At 40.1% G+C, this 26,689-nt stretch overlaps 1 protein-coding gene and 1 pseudogene across 4 annotated transcripts in view; one reads left to right on the top strand and one right to left on the bottom strand.

Moving 5' to 3' along the window:
• The window catches only part of LOC113125517 (galactosylgalactosylxylosylprotein 3-beta-glucuronosyltransferase 1), a 61,682-nt gene that overhangs the window by 6,732 nt on the left and 28,261 nt on the right, over positions 1 to 26,689 (top strand). For 3 of the 4 annotated variants that reach the window (XM_026299025.1, XM_026299028.1, XM_026299024.1), the window contains exon 2: positions 23,628 to 23,847. The gene's annotated coding sequence lies outside the window, so the exon portion shown is untranslated. Of the gene's footprint in view, positions 1 to 23,627; positions 23,848 to 26,118; positions 26,240 to 26,689 lie in introns of those variants that run through there. The other variant, XM_026299026.1, reaches the window with a different exon arrangement.
• Positions 23,239 to 23,369, bottom strand: LOC113125789 (uncharacterized; annotated as a pseudogene).

The raw sequence follows: 26,689 nt of genomic DNA, 5'->3' as shown, positions 1-26,689 counted from the left end.
TTCAGGAACCTCCGGCCAATAAATGGAAGTGATCTCCATATTGTCCATTGTACAGACTTATAAATCTGACTCAGCTTTAACAGCAGTTCAAGTCAGGGTGTGTAATATAAAATCTGATGAATGAATCAATAAATGGACAAGCTGAACTACTGTAACTAAATTATGTTAATCTATTTTTAAAATCCATTCATTGTGTGCTGTGTAATTAATGTGATTTATTTTTTTTTTAAATAAAAAAAAAACCCCCCAAAAACAGTCATCCAATACAAAGGATATTTCCTGGAAGCCTAAATTTCTTGTATAATCAACACTGTTCCTGTGAAATAAAACTTTAGTGATAATATCATTTCACCAACCACAAACTGAGAGCTAAGTCTTTATTCACCACCAGAGGCAGCTAACCAGACTAACCAAACACTCCCATAAAGTGTGGCATTTCAACATATTTACAGAATGTTGTAATTAGCAGCTCATCTAACCGGCTGATCCATATCCATCCATCCATCCATCCATCCATCCATCCATCCATCCATCCATCCATCCATCCATCCATCCATCCATCCATCCATCCATCCATCCATCCATCCATCCATCCATCCATCCATCCATCCATCCATCCATCCATCCATCCATCCATCCATCCATCCATTATCTGTACCCCCTTAGTCCTAACCAGGGTCCCAGGGATCTGCTGGAGCTTATCCCAGCTCTCTCTGGGTGAAAGGCAGGGGTCCACCCTGGACAGGTCACCAGTCCATCACAGGGCCACATAGAGACCAACAACCTCACACACTCACACTCACTCCTATGGGCAATTTAGAGTCACCAATCAACCTGACATACATGTTTTTGGACTGTGGGAGGAAACCAGAGGACCTGGAGAAAACCCACACAAGCACAGGGAGAACATGCAAACTCCACACAGAAAGGCCCCTGATGGGTTTCAGACCAGGAACTTTATTGCTGTGAGGCAATAACTAACCACTAATCCACCATGCTGCCCACTGATCCATATAAAATAACCTTCTCTAAGCTTCTATTTCCACAAGGCAGACATTTTTAACTGGGCCACAGTTCTAACAAGGACTTATTAGGATCGTTCATGAGATGTAAATCAGTTTATGGTGAGTGATCGATGCACATACAACTGCACTCACTCAGTCACAGTTGTGTATCCTGTGGTTGAGTGGAGGTTGGGTCCAAAAAAAGAAGAAACACCAGGGTTTCTGCATTATGGCTTCTATTTTCTAAATGATTTTCTACTTCTGAGACCAATCTGATTTACTAATCTATCCCACGAAAACACTATTAAAACCTTTTTTTTTTTTTAATGCATCGATGCTGAATGTGCTGAACTCATTTTCTGTCATGGTGCAATCATTCTTGTTATGCAGTATGAAATAGGATTGGCACAGAGAGGGCTGTCTGGTTTTCATATTCAGAGTTACTAGCAGTAATGTAGGCAGCAGTTGTGACTGTTTTGACTGAGTGAGATGAATAAACACTCATTTGCACCAGGGAATTACTCAAGATTAAATATTAATAAGTGTTTTTTTTCCTTCTGTGTTATATTTACATTTCCAGACCAACAATACCAACAGATTAAATCTCAAATAAAAGCAAATGCGGGAAGAAAATGTGTCAGAACAAGAACTTTGTTTATATTTCAATTCTGTTATTCTGTAGGTCACCTTTAGTGTTACCAGCTTTTATCAGGGCTATAAATTAATGAATATAATTGTGTTACATTTTGAACAGTTTAATGTGAGTGACTGACAGGAGTGAGAGGAATTTAATGTGCAAAAGAAGCCTCAGCATTTCTGCACTTCAGAGCTGCCAAACTGAGTCATGCTGAGGAGTGAGAGATGACAGGCCTTAGCTAGCCTGTTGTCACTGTTTTTGTTGTTGCTTGCATGACATTTTGTGTGCAGTAGGCTCCAATTACCTCTCACTCACAGTGTCACATCTCTGAATCACACGTACACACTGGCAGTGAAGGCGAAGCGTCCCCTTTTCCCTCACAAATACTGAGAAGTTGTTGTTAATATGCCATTAAAACATGGATTTAAACCACTTCAGTCACACCAGAATTTTAGTAATAAGACATATTTCCTCCGACAAGCCCTCTACATCCTTCCAGCACCTGAGGAGGGAAACCTCTTTCATGTGACCTCTTACGTGTGGCTGTTAGAAATCCAGCTAATGTTCAAAACAGGTTTAATGTTAAAGGTTTTAACGGACAGTGACCTGTTGGAGTGTCTACCCTGCATATTTATCGCCTTTCTGCTTTGGGCTTTAATTAATAGTTTTAGAAGAACAATGAGCGGAAAGTCTCACATGTCTTGCACCAGCATTAGTTTGTTAAGCTTCTCTGCTGTGAGAATAAATGACAGTCAACAGCTTGTAAGATACAGACACAAAATAAAAAAACTTGAAGTGTTGTTACTCAATCATTCTCATAATCATCTCTAAAGTGGTGTGTCTAAGCACAAGGCGGACTTTAATTTTTTTTTAAAGCACCACTATATATTCATTTCGATTTTATTATATGGGGAAACACTGACAGATGCCCAGCTTCATTCTAATTTAATACGCAGTGTAGATGTGAAGTCCTGGGAGCTGCAGCATGATGCCCCTCAGGCTACATCTAGAGAGCTTGTTCATACCATTCGACTACTGATATGATGACTGATTATTATCACTAGGAGAATGTGTGTGAAGTATTAAACCCAGAGCCGTAGCAGTAATTTGTGCATTTATATTATGGAATCTGTTATTTGTATCAGTTGATCTTCAGTGTCTTCTCATGTCCATAGTCTTTCATGTTCATTTTACAGTAAGGCATTAAAACATTTTCAAATTTTAACATTTAAAGCACAAAATGTACATGGAATAAGGGGTCACCTGTTGAAGCATACTGATAATGGTTCTAATGACTAATAAACTGCACATGGGTTCAGTGCATTACATTTATGGTAATTTATAGGGCTGCCATCCTGTAGGACAGAGACTAAATGGTTATTACCTGCAGTTTGGAATAAAAATGACTCAAGACTAGAAATGAGATGAATCTTTTTAACAGCCATAAATTTTACTACCAATAATATCATCTCTATTATGACTGCAGAGTTATAGCTATTCCATTTATTTGCTTTTCTTGTTTTGTGTATTGATATGTTGCATTATCAGCTCTCCCACTTGGATAGTCCCATGGTGACTTAACTATTAGCTATTGCTGCTGAGTCTTTCAAGAACAGTAATTTATCTGTTAGAAAGGTGATTTTTGAATGGCTGTGTCTAGTTTTGTTTTCAACATATCAACAGCACAGTGCACTGAGGGACCTATTATATTTCTCCTCTCAGAACTCTAGTGCAGTTTGAGAGGATTACAATAAGAATGAATCAGTATTGTAGTTATTTTTTTCCCATGAGGGAGTCAAGTGAATGTCTTGTTTATGTCTGCCTCATCTTTATGAAGTACAGAGGGAATGGAGCAAAGGTATATTGCCAGAGACACTTGTTGCAAATTACTATTGAGAGACGCTGCTGACTAGATAAAGTGGTAGTTCCATTAAATGCCATCGAGGTATCTCCGACAGCGTAATAATTGTTTGTGCTGCCTGGTGATGCATCTGTGTGATGAGGTGGTTTGTCGAAAGTGGTATATGGTGATCAAAGTGGCTTAATGAAATTGGCACAGACAGCATTTGCCTCTTGGCCTTAGGCGGAGTCCCTGCTGTAGCAAGCCAGAGTTCGATGGTGTCCAGTGCTCTCACATCTGTCGTCCCAATATGACTCATGTACACAACTGCTTTAGTTAAGTGTGAAACCATACATTTGTCCTTAACTGCAGAGATTCCTTTTTCTGTTTTTCTCTCCTTAATACCACCTTAGCACCCTTCTGTGGTGTGATATTACCTGTTAACTCAGGCTTTTTGGGCTTTAATGAGCAGACTAAAAGACATGAAAGCACCTCACTGTGATAATGCAAATACATGCACAGCGAGCACCTTGTTCATTACACTTCAGAGAGTTGGACTGAGAATTCCTTGTAATCATGTGTGCAGGTGTTTGTGCATGCGTGTAGGTGTTACATGCATATGTGTCTTTTGCCCTTTGTCTTCAAGTAAATGCATTTACTGTTGCAGAAACAAGAGTATTTGACTGGATGCCAAGAGACTGTGCTGCATGCAGCTTAGCATAAGATTGCTAAAGATAACTGCAGACAGAACAATGTTCAGCGACGATGGGAGTTGAGTTATAATATGCAGTGGGTTGGAGGCCTGAAACAAATGCCCTTATGTGATTGATTACACGCTGCAAGTTAATGAGATAAACAAAGCCTGAATTGATCCAGTTGGGGAGGAATCATGCCAGAGGGGCATATGCAGCTGTGTGCAATGGCTGTATTGACACGCTCATATTCAAAGACCCAGTGAAAGAAACCAAACTGCACTTTTGGCTGACAACAGAGCTGTGTCCTTTTGTGCTGCATGGAGCTGCTTCACACTGCAATCAGGGTCAATGCTGCTCGAATCAAACGATAACAATGGGATCTGACAAGCTGAGTATTTACTGCTTAACAATCGCTGCTAAGAAATTCTTTTTCCAGTCAAAGACAAACAAGACAGGGGCTTTGTTGTAGGTAGTCTTGTATTGACAGATAAGCACGGGGAAGCTCATCTTTAACTGTATTTGGAGACAAAGCAAATGACTTGATGAACATTGATGACCATCAACCCCAGGTGAACAGCTGAAGCTGGTGAAGAACAAGAGAGTTGGATTTTGCTGATGTTGTATTGTCAGTTTTACGAGCACTGACTTTTCTTGAACCAGGATGTTCACCACAGAGAATTTAAGCCTTAAAGCAGGAAAATGAGGCTGGGCTCCTGGAAGGACATTCAGAGGAGGCATGTTGAATTGATTATTTCACGGTGTCACTCAAACCTTGTTTGCACACCAGAGGACATCATCAGTCATGGAAAAGGGGGATAAAATAGAAGAAAATCTGCGAGTATTGATAGTTTAACCTTTACACAGAGGACAGAGAGACATGAGTGTCTGTGTTTCTTATCCGTTACTAAAGTCTTAGAGAGAAAACACTAAATTACATCAGTGTCCCGTTGCATAAAAATTAATTTACTATAGCGTTTGATCCTAAGCCCTTGGGCAGGAAGGCATCATGGGAGCAATGTGGTCCTTGCCATTCCTGCAGCATTTCACAGAAAGAGCCTAGGTTCCTTTTTCATGTGATGCCAGATTTGCCCTACAAGGGTGGCATTTGGAGTTTTTTATATGCTTTTTACACCATTTGCAAAATTAACTTGATGGGCTCTTTTTTTAATATGCGAGCACAAAAACTCTAGATCTGTGTCTGTAAATGAAACGTAATTAAAGTAAATTCTGTATAGTTAAATAAGAATAACACTGGTTACACTGGTTATTTATTCCTGCTGCCTTTCTTTTTTTTTTTTTTTTTTACACGTCAGGTTGTGTAGAGTATTATGAGAGTAATAAAATCTGTAGGAATATCCAAGCTATTAATTTACTGTTGCAAAAAGCTAAATATTGAGCGTCTCATTCATAGTCCTGATGCAGTTAATATAATCCTTGACTCATTTAGTTTTAAACTAAACTTAAAAAAAAAAACCTAACCCTAATAACCCAACAGCAATCAAATAACATTTGTTTCAAATGCACATTGAGTTCACAGCAACAATAGCATTGATGATAATCGCCTGTGATTGATAGGTGCTGTTCAAATGCAGGTTCTAACATGTCGAATGCTGAGAGAGAGAGAGAGAGAGAGAGAGCGAGAGAGAGAAAACAACCTTTTAAACCATGTACAAAGCAGGGAAAGTGGATGAAAATCAATAAGGCTCCAGCCACGACCATACTGCTAATGAAAAGCATGCATGCCACAGTAATGGATATGGATTTCTGGGATTGTAGCTCATGTTTTATTCCCATGCACTGTTTAAATCTTCATATATATATTGTTACAAAAGATAAGTGATGAGTGCACAGAGATTGTGATTTCTATTACAAGGTGTTCAGTCACTGGATGAAGGGCAGAAAAACGTGACTTCATAAGGCTTCACAGTGGGCACAGTGTAAGTATGGGTTTCTAAAATTTAAGGAACTTCTGCTGCTACTCGTGTAAAATCTGTGGGAGTCAGAGGCCACTTTAGGTAAAGACATAATATACAGTAGATAGACTTCTGTATAACTGGTGGGGAAGACACGGTGAGAAAGCCAAACACTGCCAAAAAAAGGCAGTGAAGAATAAAGAGACAGAGCAACATTACAATATTTACCATGCTGAGAGATGCTGGATAGCAGCCTTGAGATGTCTCATTGTTTGTAATCAGTAAGACACTCGCACTGCATCTGGCTTCCTGGTGTGCCTTTGTGTGTGTCAGCTTTCCATGACAGTGGAGGGTCAAACAGTTGTATCCACAATATCTCTGTCTGGTGAAGCTGTGTGATATTTGCGTGCTGTCTAGGATGCTGTTACCTGGGTGATAAACTGTGGATGTCATAGAAGCTGGTATATAGATGCCGAAAGAATGATAATGAAGGAAATACAGGAGAACTAGCACTATAATATTTCATTTACTTAACATTTTACGGTAGCTAACCTTTGTGGTAATGTTTATTTATTTCTAAGCCAACCTCACATGTTTCCAGAACAGTAATGTATGTCCCCCCACTGTGGGCTTTTGTCGTCACTCTTGCCTCACAGTGAAACTGACTGACAGCCAGGAAGGTTAATAATCAGCCTGATTGTAGCATTTTTATTGGCTAATTGATATTTATGAGACATATGTGGCTATGAATATGCATCATACATGTTGCTATTTGTGTGAGTGCAGCATAAATGTTCCTTATGCTCTTTAGGGCTGTTCTGTGGCTGGTGTATGTGGTGTTGATGTACCTTATATACTTGAAGATGGGTCAAATGAGGAGTGCGACACTAGATGTCTCCACATGTGGCAAAATCCCTGAACTGTCCCAAAGTTTCCATCCAAGGACTTGAGCCTCATAGATTCTGTCTTTTTTTTTTTTTAAATTTGAACAACCAATGTTGTGCTGGTGGTTTTGAACATTTCCCTGAGAAAAAAAATTCCTCTAAACTTCTAATTTACATTTCAGGCTGCCAAGCAGAGTTACAAAAGGCTTCCCCAGTATCTATAGAAGTGACCTCATCTAAAGATCTGCTGTACTGTAGATGAAATATGTCCTTCCTGCAAAAAGAGGTGTCAGACAGAATTTAATCTGGTCAGCATGATTACTTTTCTTTGTAGGTTTCCACAAATTCCCCATGACATTATTGATAATTTAGTTCTTCCACTGGATTACAGATGGAGCCTATTCTACAAACACCACCACAGGGTGTATCATAATTAATATAGGGAGGTACACTCTGTTTTTTTGTTTTTTCTCAAACAAATTCTCAGTGACAATGACTTGGTAATTATTGACAATGACTGGGTAATTATTGGCAGTAACCTGGTTATCATTGGGAACTACTTGAGCTAACATTCCCTATTTGATGTTCAAAAGCAGAAAGTGATGGAGAGTACCTTTTATAGGAACGCTCTGCAAGCTCCACTGTAGATGTATGCACATATTTGGAGATGTGGTTAAAGATATAATATGTAGCCTGAAGTTAATCTTAGTTAATCCAGCAAAAATATACAAGCAGGTGCCTTCCCTTGCCAGAATCCAACCCGACTGTTTTAAGAGTTCTTGGACTGGGTGCCAGAATGCTATCAGAGCAGCAGAGGGTGCCCAGAAAGGGCTGTCCATCTTTAATTCTGTACATCCACAGATGCTGATGAATGGTAGAGTAAGGACAGAAGCCCTCGCTCCATTCATCAAAACCAGACAACCTCTTCGGGCCCTGGTGACAAATGAGGGGAGAGATCAGCTTGACCAAAAAGGACAAATGCTGCTCATTTTTGATTCACATGTGCTCTCTTGGTTGCTTGTTATACTGAAAGTTTAAAGTCCTAATTTTGAGGAGAATGTCATCACAGCAACCAAGCAGAAGGACTTTTTATGCACCACATCTTTTGAAATGTAAGACTCTACTGATAAGTCCCGTTTTCAAAATCTCATCAGCTTTACAGTGTAATTCTGAATCTTTTGTTGAAAACCTGACGTACATGGAGGAATTCGCTTTTATGCTTCGTCCAAACTTCGGTGAAAAGACTCTCTGAAATGTTTACATGTTGAAAATGGGCTCATACTCATCTTGTGTCTGTGAGTAAGTCTACTTTCACAATACAGCACTTTAATCACTTCATCCATCTTCATTTATTTCCAATTTCACTAGAATGTACTTGGTCTTTTGATCTCTGTCTTAGCAAAAATGTCTATTTTCAGATTCATCTGTTTCAGTGATGAATTATTTTCTGTGCATTGTTTTAATTACTTATTCATCAGACACTTCCATCGCAGCAGGTCGATTCAACAGCAGAAAAGCAACAGAAAAATAACAATCACTGCAAACATTATCTCCAATACAATTATGAGAAAGGATTGAGTTGACTTATGAGCTATGATTTAATAAAAACCAAAGCTTGTACTGGCTCAGCTGCAAACAGAAGAACAATATAAAAGGGAAAAGAGAAGGATGATTTTAAACTTTTTGCCTCATTATGCAAATATCAGAACGCTTTCATTGCCAGTCTCTCCTGTGGCATCCCTGGATTATTACATTTGAATAAAGATATTTTCTCCAGTCAAAAAGTTACCACACTGTTTGTGCTACTGCTGAAACGAGCAAAGAGAAGCCTTTATTTGTACGTGCCAGTGCATGGCCAGATTTGTGATACAGTTTATGAAGCTACTGCAAATAATTATGGTGAGATGTTTAACTTAAACCATGTCAACGTTTTGGTTGAGACTTGTGCTTTAGTTTGTCCTGGACACCATGTTACAGGTCAGTGTGGCTGCACCCAGTAACAGTGGAGCACTGTGTCAGCCAAAGGGCTGAATCTAAGAAGGTTTAATCCATTTAAATATGGAGCAAAGGCTATACTTTAAAGAGTGGCTGGTATTAAGCTTCATGCAAATCTGATAACTGCACGGTGCAAAGTAGCTCCACATAAAATGATCTTATAGCAGTAGGTGTGCATGAAATAAAATGCTCCAACGTTGTAGAGCTTTGTCAAGCAGGAACAAAAGAGGCACCGGGCCCTAAAATACAAAAACATCATTGATCATTAAGTTGTAGAATCTATTTTAGAGACACCATGTCATCACTGGAGACATGCAACAGCATTCTGCTTCGCTAACCACCTAATAAATGCTGTTCATTCATACTGTTCTTTGCTGTCGGCAGGGAGAGATAATTTGTATTGTTGAGATCTCACTGGGATCCAAAACAACACAGGATCTTTGTATCTGTTTAGATATTCAAATATGTTTCAAACCCTTTGTTGTATCTCTGACACAACCAGAGAATCCATTTATTTTCATGTAGAAATATAATTATATGAGTGAACCTTATGTGAATCAGTCCCTCTCCATTATAACATTTCTTCTCCAAGTATGACCAATAAGGAACAAAAAATGAGTTATATATTTGTTTAGCCTTTAAGTTTTCTAATTAAATCTTAATGAGTGATGACTCATTTTTAATTCTCCTGAGCCGATACAGTTGTTTCTGTTCAGTGTGATCCTGTGTGAGTATCTTATTTATTTAATCATAGTGCGATTATGAGACACGAACACCTACAGTACATACGAGGGATCAACAATAAAAAGTACTAGAGTAAACAGTGAACTGCGCATGAAACAAATAATCCTTAACTCTTCTGCTTTTGACTGAATGCAAACATTATGTGCGAACATGGCAGTTGAGGATATCCCTTTATCAAAAATCCTACATGATAAGAAGGAAGAACAAAAACACATTTTCCTCCGGCTCATATTAGCACACGTGGCACGTAGCCTGCAGAGATATAAACACTGAGTTTTCACACAGTTGAATTATGACAAAAAATGTTAATTTGCCCAAAGTAAAATCTCAAGGTTAAGAGAAACTGTGCATGATGTCTTTATTTAATGAAAGAAGATCTGCCTCTTACAGGAAAACCTGTGGCACTAACATCCATTTTACTCAAAGCAGCAGTTTAAACTCATCTGTATGGGCCTCCATCCTCCCTGAAGGCAGGCACAGTGTCAGCTGTAGAACCCTGCTTGACACGTGACAGAAGCCCTCACTCCATTCATCAAAACCAGACAACCTCTTCAGGGCCTGGTGGCCCTGGTGACAAATGAGGACCAAAGCCCCAGCTGGGGGTAAGAAGGATAGGGGGTTTTGAAGGAGCTTGGCCAAAATCCTGCTCATTTTTGATCCACATCTGCTCCTTTGGCTGCTTGTTATGCCCAAATGTTCATAAAATGCCCCTGAACTTTTTGTCTTGAGCATTGACCTGCATGACAAATTGTTATTTGCATTTTAAGTTGAGTTCAATGAAGCCACAAATTGGTACTTAAAAGTGAGAACAAGACAGATGCGACTGTGGAGACTTGTGTCAACATAAATCATATTTTGAATCTGGATCCACAAGAAGACACAAGTGATTCTATCTGATACTCCATGTCAACTGGAGGCTTCACTGCATGTTGTTAGACGTCTGTAGAAACGGGAGGAGAGCGCGTTGCTCAGAAAGGAGAAAAAACAGATGAACTTCATCATCTTCACTAAAAAAAAACAAAACAGGAAGAACATTCCTTTTAAAGCCTTGAAAAGGTCTGTGAAATACATGCCTTGGGCAACCTAATTCCACTAATAGTTTGAGTTGAACTGCAGTGTAGACACTTTTACACCTTTGCTCAACAAAACTAATTGTATATAGTCTTATACCCTCTGAAGACAGCTTACTATTCTAAATTAAGTTCTAATTTAATTTAAATCCTGCTAAAGAGTCTATTTGTAACAGTCTTCGTGGAACATAAATATGTTGGAAAAAAGATTCAGGGGACTACGATAAATGTGACGCTAATCAGAAATCAGAGCATAGTGGATATTGTGAAACACTCCCCAGCACTGCCTTGTGCTCCAGACTGCAGACCTTTTCCCAGCACAATACAGATCGATACAGGAGGAATAAGACCATGAAGACTCAGCTGCATAATGTTCGGTTTAGTTGTCCTGTATGTGAGAGGGACAGGCTCCTTCTCCTGCTGTCAGAGAATGTGGAGCGTGTTCCCTGAATGCTACCTAGATTGAACATTGTTGGTCTCATCAATTTTTGGATTATATTCTGAGAGAAAGAGCAGAACAGAAATAGGTCATCATTTAGTTCATTATGCAGTTACAAATCTTATTCAAGGACACCAGCATCCAGGGCAGAACCATCCAGGGCTTCCTAGATGTTCAGCTCTAATCACCAGCTAGTGGCTAATTTTGATGGTCTGACACAGAAGGGACCTTGCCTCATTGTCAGACAGACTAGACAGAGTACGTTTGGCAGATTTCTTTTCTGGACAATGGCTTCTAACAGCAGTTATTCAGAGCTGCTGTGATTCACAGAGTGAAATCTAAACAGAGAAATGAAAGAGGCTGAAAACCTCATAAAAGCTACTGGAGCATAAGTCTCACCATGAGTGACATTTTATTCAATGTCAACATTAGAAATTTAAATTTGAATTTGAGGGGTAAAACTTGGCGTTGTCTCAGCTTCACAAAGCTTGAGCTGATCAGCCTCCATGTGAAACCCCGTGCACGCACACACATGCACACTCTGCATCACACACACATGCATCACACAAGGTCTTATGCATGTATGTGTCGGCGTAAGTATGAAGTGACTTTGACTCTGACTTTCATTTTGCAGCTTAAACCATTCATGCCCTAAAAGCAAAGGAATCCGTAAAACCCTTAAACTTCCCGGGGTAATTCTTATCACCAGTGGCTTACTGTAGTTTAGAGGATTTGATGCATTTGTTTTAAAAAGACTGATTTGCAAATCTTATTTGGTTTGATGTTTGCATATGTTATTGATTTTTGCTGATTGCTCAGGGTATAAATAATCACTGCGGATCCATTGCCTGCGATGCAAGCTTAACTTTGTTTAGCGAGGCAGAGCTGTTTAATTGAACTTTGTGCGTAGTACTCAAAGCAGTACAGCTTCAGATGGAAATTTATTGAATTTTTAAAAAATGTGTTCATCTTTCCTGAATTTATTGCTTATGTTTTGTTTGAAAAAAAAAATATTAAGAACTTGCCATCATTAATAATAGATTGCACTGCATTGAGATTATAAATCCTCTCTGACCCAGATGATGCACTTCAGTTTCTGAAGTACACTGAGCCCAACAGTGAAATAACCATGGAAATAACCAAAGACCCTGTAAACTCTTCAGTTTTCAAAGTTTTTCTTGGAAACTTTTCTTTTTTTCATTTTTTTTTTTTTTTTCATTTTTAGTGTTATTCTCAAGCTGCAAAAATACACAGTTTTTAACTGATATATCAATGCAAGCATGCATTATATATCCTGTAATATGACAGCATTTAGTTTCTGTAGGCTACTTGGATTCAAATGATACTGCTGCTGACTTTCTGTTTTGATTATTTTCCAGAAATTCTATACTGAGATTACAGATGCAGAGTGTGTGCTCATTGTAAATTCTGTGTAATCAGACTTTGGATTAGCTGTCTGTGCTGTAGACTTCCATTGTTGTTTCAAAACTACAGAAAACATTGCAAGCTGGCACAGTGTAAACACAGCAAGAACCACACACCTGCAGTTGGCTCTTTCTTATGTGACAACATTAATAGAAAAGTCTCGCTGCAGTTCACTACAGCTCCTCCAACACATATTTGTTGTTGCCATTTAGTTGATCACAAAACACCAATTGATGAGACTGTAAGTCAGATATAGTTATGCACTGAACCCGTGTGCCTTATTTGTGTGTAACAGCTCACAGTCAATGATTTAAAGTTATGTGAAACACTAGCATTTAGGCTAACGTTCCTCATTTCTGTGCCCATTGTCTCACATCTTTATAAAAGCTTTCGATCCTTTTATGTTGCCTTAAATTTTCACTTGCATTCAGCCTGAAGATGCTTCACAGAGACAGGTTTGAAATCAAAACTAAATAACTACACTAAACCTGCAATTGCAGCCTGTCAGTTGTTTTCAAAAATGTTCAAGGTAAAATATTCAAAGTGAATCATTTTTCCATACACTTGTAAAATGTGAATTTGACTGATCGGTATTTCTGTATTGCAAGGAATTCAAAGAACATGTTTCCCAAGCTTATTGTTAGTGCAGGTGTGTAAAAACATACTGATAAATGTTTCTCAGTTGGGCTGCGGGCACAAAAATGTCAGAAATGCAGGCCGTACACCACAGCTGCTCCTCTGAGATCAGATAAAAGAGTAAGCTTCAGACCTCCGTGCCCTCCAATTCAATGTCACTCACTCACTCTGAGGCCAGTTTTTCAGTGGTAGCACTGTGGAGAATTCTGGGTCTTATACCCACCACTGCAGTACATCCTATCAGTCACTTCATAAACTGCCTTTTTTTTTCTTATTTTTTGCCTTGAGCGAGTGTCACGCATGGCTGAGTGTCCACAGGGAGCCTCAGTGAACATGCAGTCTCAGTGTGACAGGTCGGTTCCCAGATAGAGGTTACTGCTACAACACTTAACCACTGAACACGTACCTGTAAGTACCAACATTAATACAGCAGGCGTGGAGATATGTGGTGCGTATGCCCAAACTAACTTATCGTACGGTTTGTAGCAAAAAAAAAAAAAAAAAGCACACAGTCAGACACATCTGGAGGAAGATAAATTATGGGAAATACGTAAGTGCACAGTATATTAGTAATTGGATTCTGCAAGATAATCAAAATTGAAATCTCTCCTGCCATTAATCTGTTCAGTGAAATATGCAGATTAGAGGATTTATCTCTCCCAACATCTACAGGTTGGTAATAGATTCTCTACCTCTGAAATACATCCAACATGCAGCTTCTTTTTTTTTTTTTTTTTTTTCGCCCCCGTCAGCAATTAGAGCACACTTCTACCTGCAGTGTTTATATTGTGATCTGTAATGCTGGCATATCCCTCCTTTCATTAGTGCAGCCATTTCACAAAACACCTTCAGTTAGAATGAGGATCTTCTTAATGGCAGGAAAACCCATCGTGCAAGTGAGACAGAGGCAGTTTATTCCAGTGGCCTGAGCTGACACATTACAGCTCTGTAGCAATTAAGTGAAAGGAACAAAGATACGATACGGAGCCATTTTTCTGTGCAGGCTCACCAAGAAACTGGCAAATAAAGGGATTTTTAGGCCCAATAGATGGTTTGAGTAATGGGTTTGATCACTTGGAGCTTGGCTGTAATGGCTTAGAGTCCTGAGCTCTCCCATCTGACCAACACATTTATATAGATACCAGAAGCAACGGTCTAGACTAGGCAGTCACTTAATCAATTAAGTGATCTCTCAACAATCACTACAGGCTGCCTTTTTATTATTTGGCTAACAATTATGTCAAGAAGAAGACTTGGAATTACTTTGAAAGGGATAAAACCTTTAGACAGGTTTACATTTTTAAAGACTGTCAGCAAATAGAACTTAGGAGGAGCAATAAAACGTGCTGGACTCCACATTTTAAAATGTCTTGGGGTGAAAGAGACACTGTAGCCTCACCCAGTCCTGTTGAATCAGCTAATAAGATAAATCAACCTGTGCCTCCAAATCCATCAGTATGGATTTCACCACATCTTTTCTGCTGGGTATGATGTTTTTCCTGCTCCTCCATCAATGAGTGCCCTTCGCCCAATGACCTACTCTATCAAATCTAGATGAAATGCCACTGTAGCTCTCAGCAAATTCAAATCTCTATACTCGCTGCAGTTACCAGCACTGGCACTGTTTTGTTGTGACTGTGGTGGAAACATCATGTAATAGCAATGCAGGGGTCAAAGTCCCCTGATTGAATGTGAAGTAGTGCCTGAAAGAGCACTGAGTGAACCAGACAGTGCTATGTCAGGCCTGCTGATGGCAGATGGTGGCGGATGCCTTGTCATTTGTCTGTGTTCTGATCGGACATGTCAGCAGGGATTCGTCTGGGGAGAAATTCGCTGTTCGCTCATGCAGTTTTTGTCACAAGTGCTCTCCTGAAATTCCACATAATAATTCATTTAATAATAATAATGTCGTAACCTAAACTCTATAAATAACTGTTTACACCTGTAGCCTGATCTTACGTTACATAAAGCCCATTGTTATATTTAAACCTGGTGTAAAAGTCATTGTGTGGCTCACACTGCTGCTTGTCAGACAATGCAATGAGGGAACTGTTAACCATGTCTCTATCCAAACGTGGCAGGTTGTCCAAGCTATAGCAGCTGATCCAACAAGGGCATCCATGTTCTTTATAATGTCTCCCTCTCACCAAGATTATTTAAGCCCCCAGTTTTATGGGTAGCAGAGCCCTTCAATTTCCCCAAGTCCCTGTAATTATGCAGACTGGGAGTATGAACCATGTGATTGTGTTCTACAGCAGAAGGTATATTACCTTTTTATGCTGTCAAGGAGAGCACCTTAGGGGCTTATAATTGAAGCTCGCAAAGGATTCAATTGTTTGAGAATGTTAGCAGGATTTTCTTATTGTTTGCTTGACTGCACCGGCAGCCGCAGTTGTGTGCAGCTTGCCAGTGTGTAGCTGTGGAGTGAAACGTTGGTAATATGACACACGGTTAGAGGTCAGCTCTGATGCAAGAGCATTTACAGCAGTATGGTAACACACTTTAATGATTTGTGCATTTGTCTGTTCTTAGCAACAGGAGCAGCATGACATCTACTGATGGCAGTGTTGAATCCACATCATTTCAATACCTTGAACCCATGAATTCATCCGTCTTGGCAGATTAATTTTTTCAAGTTGTTGCTTGTGTGGTATTAAAGGACATGGGTCAGGCCATGGAAAATATATTTAGGACATCCTTAGTTGTCTTTGTGAACATGTTAACGTGCAGGTGTTACCAGTGTTTGAGTGCAGCTTCACAATATGTTTCAAGCGTTAGAGCTAAGAGTATGGACAATGAGAGATGAATGCATAACGTCTGTCTTCTTTTTAAATGCATTATTTACAGCATATGTTTTTCATGCTGCTGTGAGACCCGTAATTATACAGTTACAAAGCTTATGATGCTCATTAAAGCACTGAACTCAGCAGAGGTGTTGTAAACACCTAGAATATGATACCAAGCACAAACCAGATGAGATAAACTGATGGTATAGGATGGTGGTCCTACAGAAACTACCACAGCTGTGATAATAGCAGCTCATAAACATTCAGCACAGAGAGGTGACTACAACCACGGAGCATATCATCAAGTTTCTCCTGACTCTTGTTGCTGCACTCACAATTCTGCTAGAGTAAGCCTCGAAGCAAACAAAAATTTTAAAAAATCAAAGTTGCTGAGGGCAAACAACAGCAGTTACCTACCTACTTGCCAAGAGTAAAAATGACCCCCTCCTTGACTGACTCTCTGCGTTCAATTGAACCCTTGCAGAAGCTGAAACTGACCCTGGGAGGTTGAGCGACAGCTGTGAAGATGATTACAGGTCTCTCAGTGAAAGGTTATGGTTGCTTCACTTTGGAAGTGAGTGTGCTATTAGTGTAATAGTACTCAGAACATCAACACCAGCCTGTCATATCTTCCACTCCAAGGGTAAAGGAATATCGGGATGCAGTGAAGTACTACCTCACTGTTCAATGAGGTAGATTGTTCTTGGTGTCATTAAAAGTCATAGATATATTTTTCAAATATCAATAAAAATGTATAAGCAGCAGTAGCTGTCAGTATTTGAAACATTATTTCAGAGTAGTGCTCTGTTCCAACAGTGCACAACCATGAGCTATTACCTGTTTATGCCCCAGAGACCAAGTGAGATTTTGGCTGTTTCAGGCAGCTGATGTTATTCCTGTACAGCACCACAGCTCTGGCTCAGGCTGGAAATTCTTCACAGGGATCAGTGTATTCCAGAAATGGGGTGTGTGTGTGTGTGTGGGGGGGTGTGTGTGTGTGTGTGTGTGTGTGTGTGGCAGTGGGAGGTAATATTATAGGGGGATTGCCTGTAAAGTCACAACCTTCTCCTGTCCTCTGTCTCTGTCAGAATTTCCCCCTGAGGGGGATCAGCAGGTAGCATCGAAGGTGGATTCTGTTCAAAAACATTTTCTCAAACTCCTGGAGGATGAGAGGTTCTCTTAGGTTCTACTGAAATGCAAAAACAGCCCATCTGAAAAAGTAATTTAATCTTTAAGAGTATAAAAGTGAAGCTGCCAGTAGAGTGAGGATATTGCTGGTGTTTTTAACCTTCCTCCTGTGTTAACTTTCTGTTACCACCTCTTATGTTAACGGGTCGGTTTTGACCTGTGTCTTAAATCAGCTGTAAAATACACTAAAAACAATTATCTATCGTCCAATTTGATTCTCATCTCTTGGTTACCTTGTTAGGCTTCCTTATCCATGATAAAAGTGGTTATAATATTTTTGTTGTTTTGTGTCAGTATACCCCTCAATTTAAATTTAAAAAAAGTCAAATGAACCTCAAGAGAATCATATAAATAAATAAAAGGTTGTTGTGTTACCTGACTGTTACTGAGGGGTTTTAGAACACATCTCTTAAATAAATTTTTTTTTTCATTTTAATATTATTGGACTAGTTTTTTCTCAGGGATGCCGCTCACAGCTCTGGCTGTGTAAATCTGTAGATTCCAGGCATAGCTAGTGTTTGCAGGCTGCCCAGATTTTTATGCTGCACTTCCCTGGCTTATCTATTGCCGGAAGGGGCATTTCCCTGAGAAAGGGACAAGACACCTCTGGCCCTGGGTTGAACATCAGTGGAAGGAGCTGCACCCAGTTCTCCCAGACATCCCTGATGGGGGCAAGCTTGTCAGATCTTGATCTGGCATCTCTGTTGTCAGATCTGAGGACTCTTATCAGTGGCTCCATTGCAGGATCTGATTGCAAGAAGAAGACCAATATAAGCATCCAGTTATTCCTCATCAATGCCTTTCCACGTGTCGCCATTTTCCTTCAATGTTTGTCATTGCAATGATGATTCTTTTTAGTGACAGTGGCATAAATAGCTCAAAACATGTTTTGATGTCACTGACTCTCGTTACAGCAAACCTTGTGATGCCAGGGGTCATTTTGATGACATTTGCAGCAGCTGCCCTGCCATGAACATCATGAGGTACTGAGCTCCAACAGATCTTCCCATTTTGGACTTGAATCTGTCAGCGGAAGCAGCTTCACCACAGGTGAACTCCTCATCAGACTCATCAGATGTGTCTGTGTCTTCTGGATGATACTCCGCATTGTCTTCCTCCTCAGAAACCGGCTCATCTGTATCGCTATGCCGCTCTGTGTCCTCCTCCTCATTTTCACCAAAAATATGATCAAGAACTTGGATCACTGTAAATCTTCTTCTCATTTTGGATGCTGCAAATTGGAGATGTGCACTCTGCAAGTCACCAACTCTATACTAAATTGACCTCACGTGTCTGGACAAGCCCATCTTTGTTTATTTTGTTTTTTTGCAGGTATACTGGAAAACAAGAGAAAATGAGAATCCCCTAAAGCTCACATGATTGGGACAGTTGCTGGCTGTCAGTGTGTTGGCTGGCAGTACACTTATGATTTCAGTTGGCTCTAATCATTGCTTAACACTCTTATTTTTATAACTGGGTTGGAAACAATCCTAAAAACACAAATGTCATTATGTCAACTAGAGCACTTTATAATTTTGTGAAATCTTTATTTTTTTTTTTTGTTGTTGTTGTTGAAATAGAGGTTCCTGACAAAGTCAAAAAACCTTGATGCAATAATCAAATGTTTCTTTTATGCATTTAAAACCTAAAACGGGTCGGTGCCGACTCTAACACAAGAGGAAGGTTAATATAAAACATATTTCACTTCATTTTACTGCTGAGATGTTTGAATCATTGATAGCAATAAAATCAAGGTGATTCCATGTTTTAATTATTTAAAGCAAAGTCAGTTTAGGGGTTACTGTAGCTGCCGTGTATCAAAGCTCAAAGTCGACAGACTGGAAAGCAAATCATGTCTAACAGACTCTTCTTTTCATACATGATCAAATGGCAGATATATTATGGACTGATTCTAATATTTGAAGATTCACTACCTTCAGTTTTGTCTACTTTTAGGACAATTAAAAGTGGACAGATAAAAGGTTACTATTCTTTAGACTCTCACTCCTAATGTTGTGGAAAAGGCTTTGAAATCTGGAATCTGCAATGTGAAAATGTTTCCATGTTTTAACCCTTATTATCAAGAGTTTTTCAGTAACAGAGTAGAATCGATAAAAAAGGAAAGCAAAATGTAGAAGTTTATATTTTATGTCATAATACAGAACATATTTATCTCAATTCTGTAGTCTGACTGTGTATTACAATAGTACAAGATAATTTGGAGCCGCAGCCACTGTCCTTTTTATACTTTGGTGTAGTTTTAGTTGCCAGGAGGTTCTGAACAGAGTCACCAGGTCTCTCTTAATACAGTAGGTAACATGTGGTGTGACAGTGATAAGGGTAAGACAACAGCATGAGGTAAAGAAATTGTTCTTTTGATTTAACCTGTGCCAAGCTCTTCTACCACGCCATCAATCCCAATTGCTGCACATTGCCATGGCAACCGATAGGCAGGCTGTGCTCAGCGTCGTACAGTTTTGGTCTTGAGAAAAATCATAAACAGGAGGACAAACAAAGCCTGCTCTCCAAAGCTGTGATGAGAAATTGCAGTGTGGTAATGACACCAGCCTGTGTATTGTCACACATATGCAAATGATCTGGCTTGTGTGAAGTCTCGGCTGCATCCATCATCCACATCTCGTGTTATTTCATTGTGTCAGTGCACACAGTGTGCAATTAAATTGTGTACCTCACAAAATGTATGAGGGCGTCAGGAGATTATTGCTGTAAAAACCTTCAAATAAATCACCTTGGAGATAATTACATCACATCATCGCGATTAAGCCTCTGACATTTTCTTTATTCTTTAATGTGAGTATAATGAAAGGCTAACATTAAATTCAACATGCTTCTACCCAGCCGATAATCGACTAAATGGCTAATTATGATTTAACTGGATGGCTGTGAGTTCTGGTGACTCGACAGTGACCTGCACGTTTGCTGGCTGTTCTTGCAAAAGGACATCATGTGCTCTCCGGCTTGGCCTTCATTGAGCTGTTTGGAGCTGTGGGGGATGTAGCGCTGTCAGCCCGCCTGCCCACCTCCACATCCATGGAATCGATCATGCCACCGCTTCCTAAAGAAACCGAACCACCACAGCTCCTCTAGTTACTGCTGATGGGCCACATCTTTTTATCAGAATAGGAGTCAGAGCCATACAGCGCCTTTCAGAGCCAGGGACAGAACGAAAGAGAAAGGATGGAGGGGCAAGCTTGCAGTGGAAAGAGAGAGGCAGAGAAAGAAAGACTAAGAAGGGATGTGGTGACAAGCGTGCGCAGCTGGTGAAACCTTCCATGCTGAACTATGCCAAGACGGATGCTGAACTTAGACCCACATGTGCATTATTAATAATGACCACTTACACTAGAATAAAGGAGCATTTATTCACCAACTGACATCCCTGAATTAATCATAGAGGCATACTCAAAGGCACGATGAATTCTCTTTCATGACAAACCTGGCAATTTTCACTTAAATGACAGATGTCTTCAGAATAAAAAACAGGCCACCAGCTCTGTCATTATCCCTGGCATTATCTGATGCACCATTGACTCAGCGAAGCACAGGTTTTCTTTTGTTTTTTTGTTTTGTTTTTTTTCTTTCTCAGCAGGACATTTTCAACCCAGTGAAAATTATTCCTCAGCTACAGTCATACCAACCTTAAAAGAAGAATATTTCTATCATTTGGAGTAAATCTGATGTGTGAGAGGTGAAGCAGGATTACTGTACGAATTTCTGCAAAGATCTGACCCCCGTATGAATAATGTAAAAAGCAGTTACTATCGTGAATTCTGTAGGGGGGGGAAAAAGCACATGCTTCTCCCTTCCAATAGTACAGTGATAGTTTGTCTTGCCCTGGGCAAGTGAGCCTGTATGTGTACTGTATATTGTTAAGGGTCCACAGACTTCCATTTTGTTTGTGTGCCTTCTGCTGCTGTCCTGCATGTGACTTCCAGTGGGTCCATGAGGTGGAAGAGAATGAGAAAGGATTGTAACTGCAGGGCAATCGCAGCTTCTCCTCCGGACTCCTCCAGTCAGTACATATAGAAGCATGAGTCACAGTACTAACAGCATCCAGGAAGAAGAGTTCACAAACACACACACTGTACATATCCTGTTTCTTTATACATCAGACATACATGCAGGTGTGGAGCAACTAAGTAAATGCACCAGTCTGCATCAAAACATAAAATAAGGACTTTAATGCCGTCACTCTATCTTAAAATCTATGATTATCCTTTACTCTCAGCATATAAAACCCCCCATCAGTAGTCAATTTAGTAACCATAGCTACATGTACAAGTCACAAAAGACAGATTTTAGGTGAGTGTCTGGTTTTATCTTTGAGCTTTTAACCCCTGATGAGCACAGGGTTAGTCTGAGATGCTCGGCCTCTGCTGGTAGCTCCACAGTCTAAGCTTACAGTGATTACTGTCTGAGCTTGTTTCATCAGTCCTCACACACCGAGAGATCTGCAAGGCAACTCAGTGTCCTAAAATTTCTATTTTGTGGTGAAAATACACTTTTAAAGCAGATTCTTTGGCTTGTACTTTGGTCTCTTTACATTGTGCTATATGCTACACTCTGTTTAGCTGCTGTTTAAAAATAATTATAGATATTTTATTCTGTATTATGCTGTTTTCATTTTAAAATAGTCCCAACAGTTTACCTTTTAGTCTGATATTGGTTATAGTTGTGAGGATGATGCTACATGAACAGCTCCTGGGCCATAACCCTCTAGTACGAATTAGATTAATAGGTTAATAAACCACAACATGAAGTAGCTGACACACATTCAACTGTCTCAACATTCCTTAAATATAAAGTGCATATTTTTAAAATGCGTTACATGGTTTGACAATAATACATTACTGTTGAAATGCGTTAGATGTGTCTGTGTTTACCACATTCACTGCTGGACAGATGGTAGTGAAATGTATGGTACGTCATAATGACATATGAACACAAACGTAAAGACTGTGTCTGCATGGAAATGTATGAGTGGCTCTGCGGCTTGTTTTCCTCTCACTTAGCTCCATGTTTCCAGCCTGGTTCTGTCACTGTTGTAATTTGGCACCCCAGAGCATGTTTTAAATCCTGGGGCTCAGGTCGTGTATGTGCGAGTCAGCTGCATCTACAGAAAGGGCATTCCCCATGGTTTTGAGATAATTACATTCTTCCCTTATGACAACCCTATTGAATTTAGATTAGGCCAATAACAAACCTGTGACACTGCATGCCCTCTGCATTGCATCTTGTCAATAGGCTGTTAATGTGCTCGACCCTTGTCTCATTTTTCCTCGCGTCGCATCAGCTGGTCCCCTTCTGCAGCCTCGGCGGCTGCCCACAGGCGAGTGCGACCAACACTGTGGCAGATGAGGCCGACAGAGGAAGTCTCATCAATAATGGAGAGCGGTAGCTGGGGGAGTCATGCAGAGGAATTGTGGTGGAGTGAGTGAGATGTGCAGCTGGTGTGTTCATCTCATTTCTTCCAAAGGGACATTTTGAAATGATACTCCCCAGAGGGTAAGGATAAGAGGAAGGTGCCTATTAATAGCTTATAGCCTGTTAGTTGTTTTAATAAGTTGTTGCTGATTAGATATGCACCTGCCCATATTTTAGCATTAATGGACATTTTTCTCTGCTGTTCTGTCATCTTTTCTGTAAAGATCAGGACAGATAATATCAGGAAAATATATATATATATGTAATAAACGCTGTAGGATTAAAATGGCAAATACTCAAATATTTGTCAGGTACGTGGGTGTAGTCCTAAAAGGATGAAGCTTAAGTTATTTAGTCCCACATTACCCACCCAAAGTGCACACACACACACACAGCAGTGAACACACACATTGCTGCAGTGCCCGGGAAGCAGTTGGGGGTTCCGTGCCTTGCTCAAGGGTCTCACCTCAGTCATGGTATTGAAGGTGGAGAGAGCACTGGCTATTCACTCTGGCCCACCACAATTCCTGCCGGTCCCGCAACTTTGGGGTTACAAGTCTGACTCCATATCCATTAGGCCATAACATTCCCCAGATGAAGTTTTCAACTAGTAATAATCGCACCTCAGATAAACCTCATAGGCAACGATACTGCCACTGCAAAAGTCTCACCAGGTTTGTGTCAGGCACTGTGTAACTGAACATCAAAGTCCTCAGAAGAATAGATTCACATAATAATTATCTCTTCTGTCAGCTGTTCCAATGCAAACAAAAATTCTGATGCACTGAGAATCCAGTGGCTGTTAGTGTAAGGCAGTGTCTCCTCCCAGCTGCCATCCCGCTCATTCCCTTTCTTCAATACCCCTCATTGTATCAGGAAGAGGAGGCCCATTCTTATTCACATCTCTCGTGCTCTTGTTTCTCCAGGAGCCAGCCCTGAGGACGTGAAACTTGGTGGGAGAGTTCGGACGCCTCTGGTGGCACAGCTTCCACTGCATTTGACCATCCTGAGCTGCACACTTCTTTCCAGACGACACCAATTACAGCAGCCTTGAGACAAAGAGTACCTGACTTCACACACAGGAAGAAGAAAGGAGTTCACTGTAGGAGAGGCGTGTGCTTGCTGCAGACGGGCAGAGGACTGCTTGTGAGTATCCTATTGTTCTCATTGTTATGGGGCAGCACATTTCCATACAGTTGGTGTCTTTTAAACGTAGTGTATTCTGCCCAGAAAAACAGTATATCAGCAGAGTTTTTTTTATCTCTCTGTAGAGTGTGTCTGATGTCAGCCAGGCTGACCTTGACAGTCTCACTTTGTACTTTTCTCTTCACTGTCACATCCCACATGAACAAATACACAGCTGCCCTATTTCTTTTTTTTCTACAATGCGGCTAAATTTAAAACTCCCTAAGCATCTGAGAATGTAGTTAAAGGTAAAAGGAGAATACAAGTGATTGCATCTCCATCCACTATCTTTCGTCCTCTGTGTTTCACACTGTCATGTCTGTCTTCCTGCTTTGTGTCTCGCTTGATGTCCAGTAGCTGTTCCATTTTCACCAGGAAATCCAGAAGAGGATTTAAGTAGAGGACAGGGGTAAAATGATCTGACAGATCCACTTACCTTTGCTGTCTATGATCCCCCTGGCCTCTGATATTATTAGAGGTTGGTTTATATGTAGGCATAGCACACAGGAACATGGGGGCGATAAGTAGGGGAGGGGGAGCCGATGCTGCTGATGACAGAGCCGAGAAAATAATCTTAAGGTGTGAAGGCAGCAAATAATGAGATGGTGAGTGAGGTGAGGGAGAGGAAAAAGAGCAGGAGAGGTTTGGCTGTTAAATCTCTCTCAGTTGTCTCCTCACTACCATAAAAAAAAAATAAAAATCCTGATTTCTTACTAGCAAGACTAGGGTACGATGAATCTAAAGCTTATATTCTCACATGGCCCTTTGCCCAGTGCAAACAAACACAGCTGAAATAAACAAGGTTAGCACACAGATCTATGGGACCTACATAAACCACAGTTAACAGCAGAGCTGGACACAACACCAAGTGCTAAACTTCCACTAATATCCAGATTAAGAATGTAATTCTAAAAAAAAGACAATAAGATGTAGGCTAGTTCTTCAATGTTTTTCTTTTTCTTTTTTTGCTGGATACCTCTAGCACCACCAGTCGTACAATTACACTTAAATCTACTAAGTATCTACTTGATGAACTACCACGAAATGTTGTTCAGACATTCATGGTTCTCAGTCGATGGATCCTAATAATAAATCACACAACTTTTTTCTAGCATTACAGGTTTGTGGCTTTGAGCTATACTGTATGTTACTATGAAATGAAATCAGTATGATCACTTCATATCATCATAAGGTCCAAATCCTAATTTCTCCATTTTTTTAAATTTATGTTACAATACTTGTAAAAACTAAAGGCAGTCAGTCAGTCATACTTTGTTCAGTACTAATGAGCAAATATTGACATGCTGAACTAACATGATAAACACGATACTGTGTCTGCTTAGTATCTGTATGTTAACATTGTCATTGTGAACATGTCACCACTGCTAATAATAACATTTATCTCAAAGTGCTGCTGCTGCTGCTTATTAAATTTTACAACCTCACAGAACAGCTGCCATTGTCGTAGATTCCTAATATGCGTGTAGAGAGGACACAAAGAAAATTTGTGGCGGTGCAAAAGCATATATGCCTGGAGCGGTGTGAATTGATGCATGAGCTGAAAAGATTTTAACGTCAGTGAAAAATCTGCATGTAATCTGCATGACGTTGTAAATATATGTTGCTTTCTGCTGGAATACACCTTAAAAATGCATAAGATAAAATAACATCTGTTTGTGAGGCATGCTTTTGTTAAGGCTGTGGCAGAGGTGTTGATTCATTTCTCTGGTCATGGTTGAGGATGCAGTTTGCAGCGTTGTTTTATTGCACTGCATTATATTGCAGCTATAGTACATTGCAATAAATGGTCTTATATGCAATATTCCTACAGGCAGCTGTCAGGCATGTGAGAAGAGGAATGATACTATAACATCTACATGATCATAGCTGTATTTACAATCTCTCCACCAAGCTTAGAGAAAATAGCACATGTTATGTAATAATTTAAATAGCACACCCCACCACTTTAATTGGTGTGAGCTGAATTAGCAATAACTAATCAACATAGCAGCCTCTTGTCACAGATTTATAGACATCCATGATTGCTGCCAGAGAGAAATTAACTCTTTCAGTCTGTGGGGAAAAGCTAAAAGGTTTCTGGCTGAAACACACTCACCCTTCACACAGAGAAACACACACACACACACACACACACACACACACACACGTATATGCAGATGAGACATGGCTCTTCCTTCTGGCTGTCTCTGTAGAGCTGTCACACATGCTGCGTCTTGGAACACCAGGAGACCGGGGTTGACTTGAATTAAACTGAGAGGATGTCCTTTCCAGATCTCCAGAAGGCCACAGAGACACATCCGCCCCCAGAGAGAGCCAGTCAAAAAGATTGAGGGTGAGAGAGAGAGAGAGAGAGAGAGAGCGAGAGAGATAAATGGAGGGAGAGAGGAAAAGGAAAAGAGGTTGCAGATAGGGTGGAGAGGAGGAGGAGGAGGTTAATAAAAATGAAGCAGAGTGGAAGTGTCCGACAGAGAGAGAGAGGGAAGATGAGGTGGAAAAAGAGTAGGACACTAGAATAAGCAGGAGGGAGATAAGATAAAATTGTATGTGATGGGATGTGTATGTGTGACAAACCAAAAAGAGCTCAGAAGAACTAAGGCCAACATTCTCACATAGAATATAATTCCTCTTCTCCCTCTGCTCTGGCTAGAAGTTATACAAATTAGGTCAAATTCATGCGCTCATCGTGATTATTATGTGTTACGAATGTGAAGCTCACTCTATACATATAATCTACATTGTCAGATGAGTAACAAAGGCTGCAGAACATTGTAGATGGGGACCC

This window comes from Mastacembelus armatus, chromosome 13 (assembly GCF_900324485.2).
Source record: "Mastacembelus armatus chromosome 13, fMasArm1.2, whole genome shotgun sequence".
NCBI classification, from domain to species: domain Eukaryota; kingdom Metazoa; phylum Chordata; class Actinopteri; order Synbranchiformes; family Mastacembelidae; genus Mastacembelus; species Mastacembelus armatus.
The sequence above is the reverse complement of the archived record's forward strand: the minus strand, read 5'-3'. Positions and strand labels throughout refer to the sequence as shown.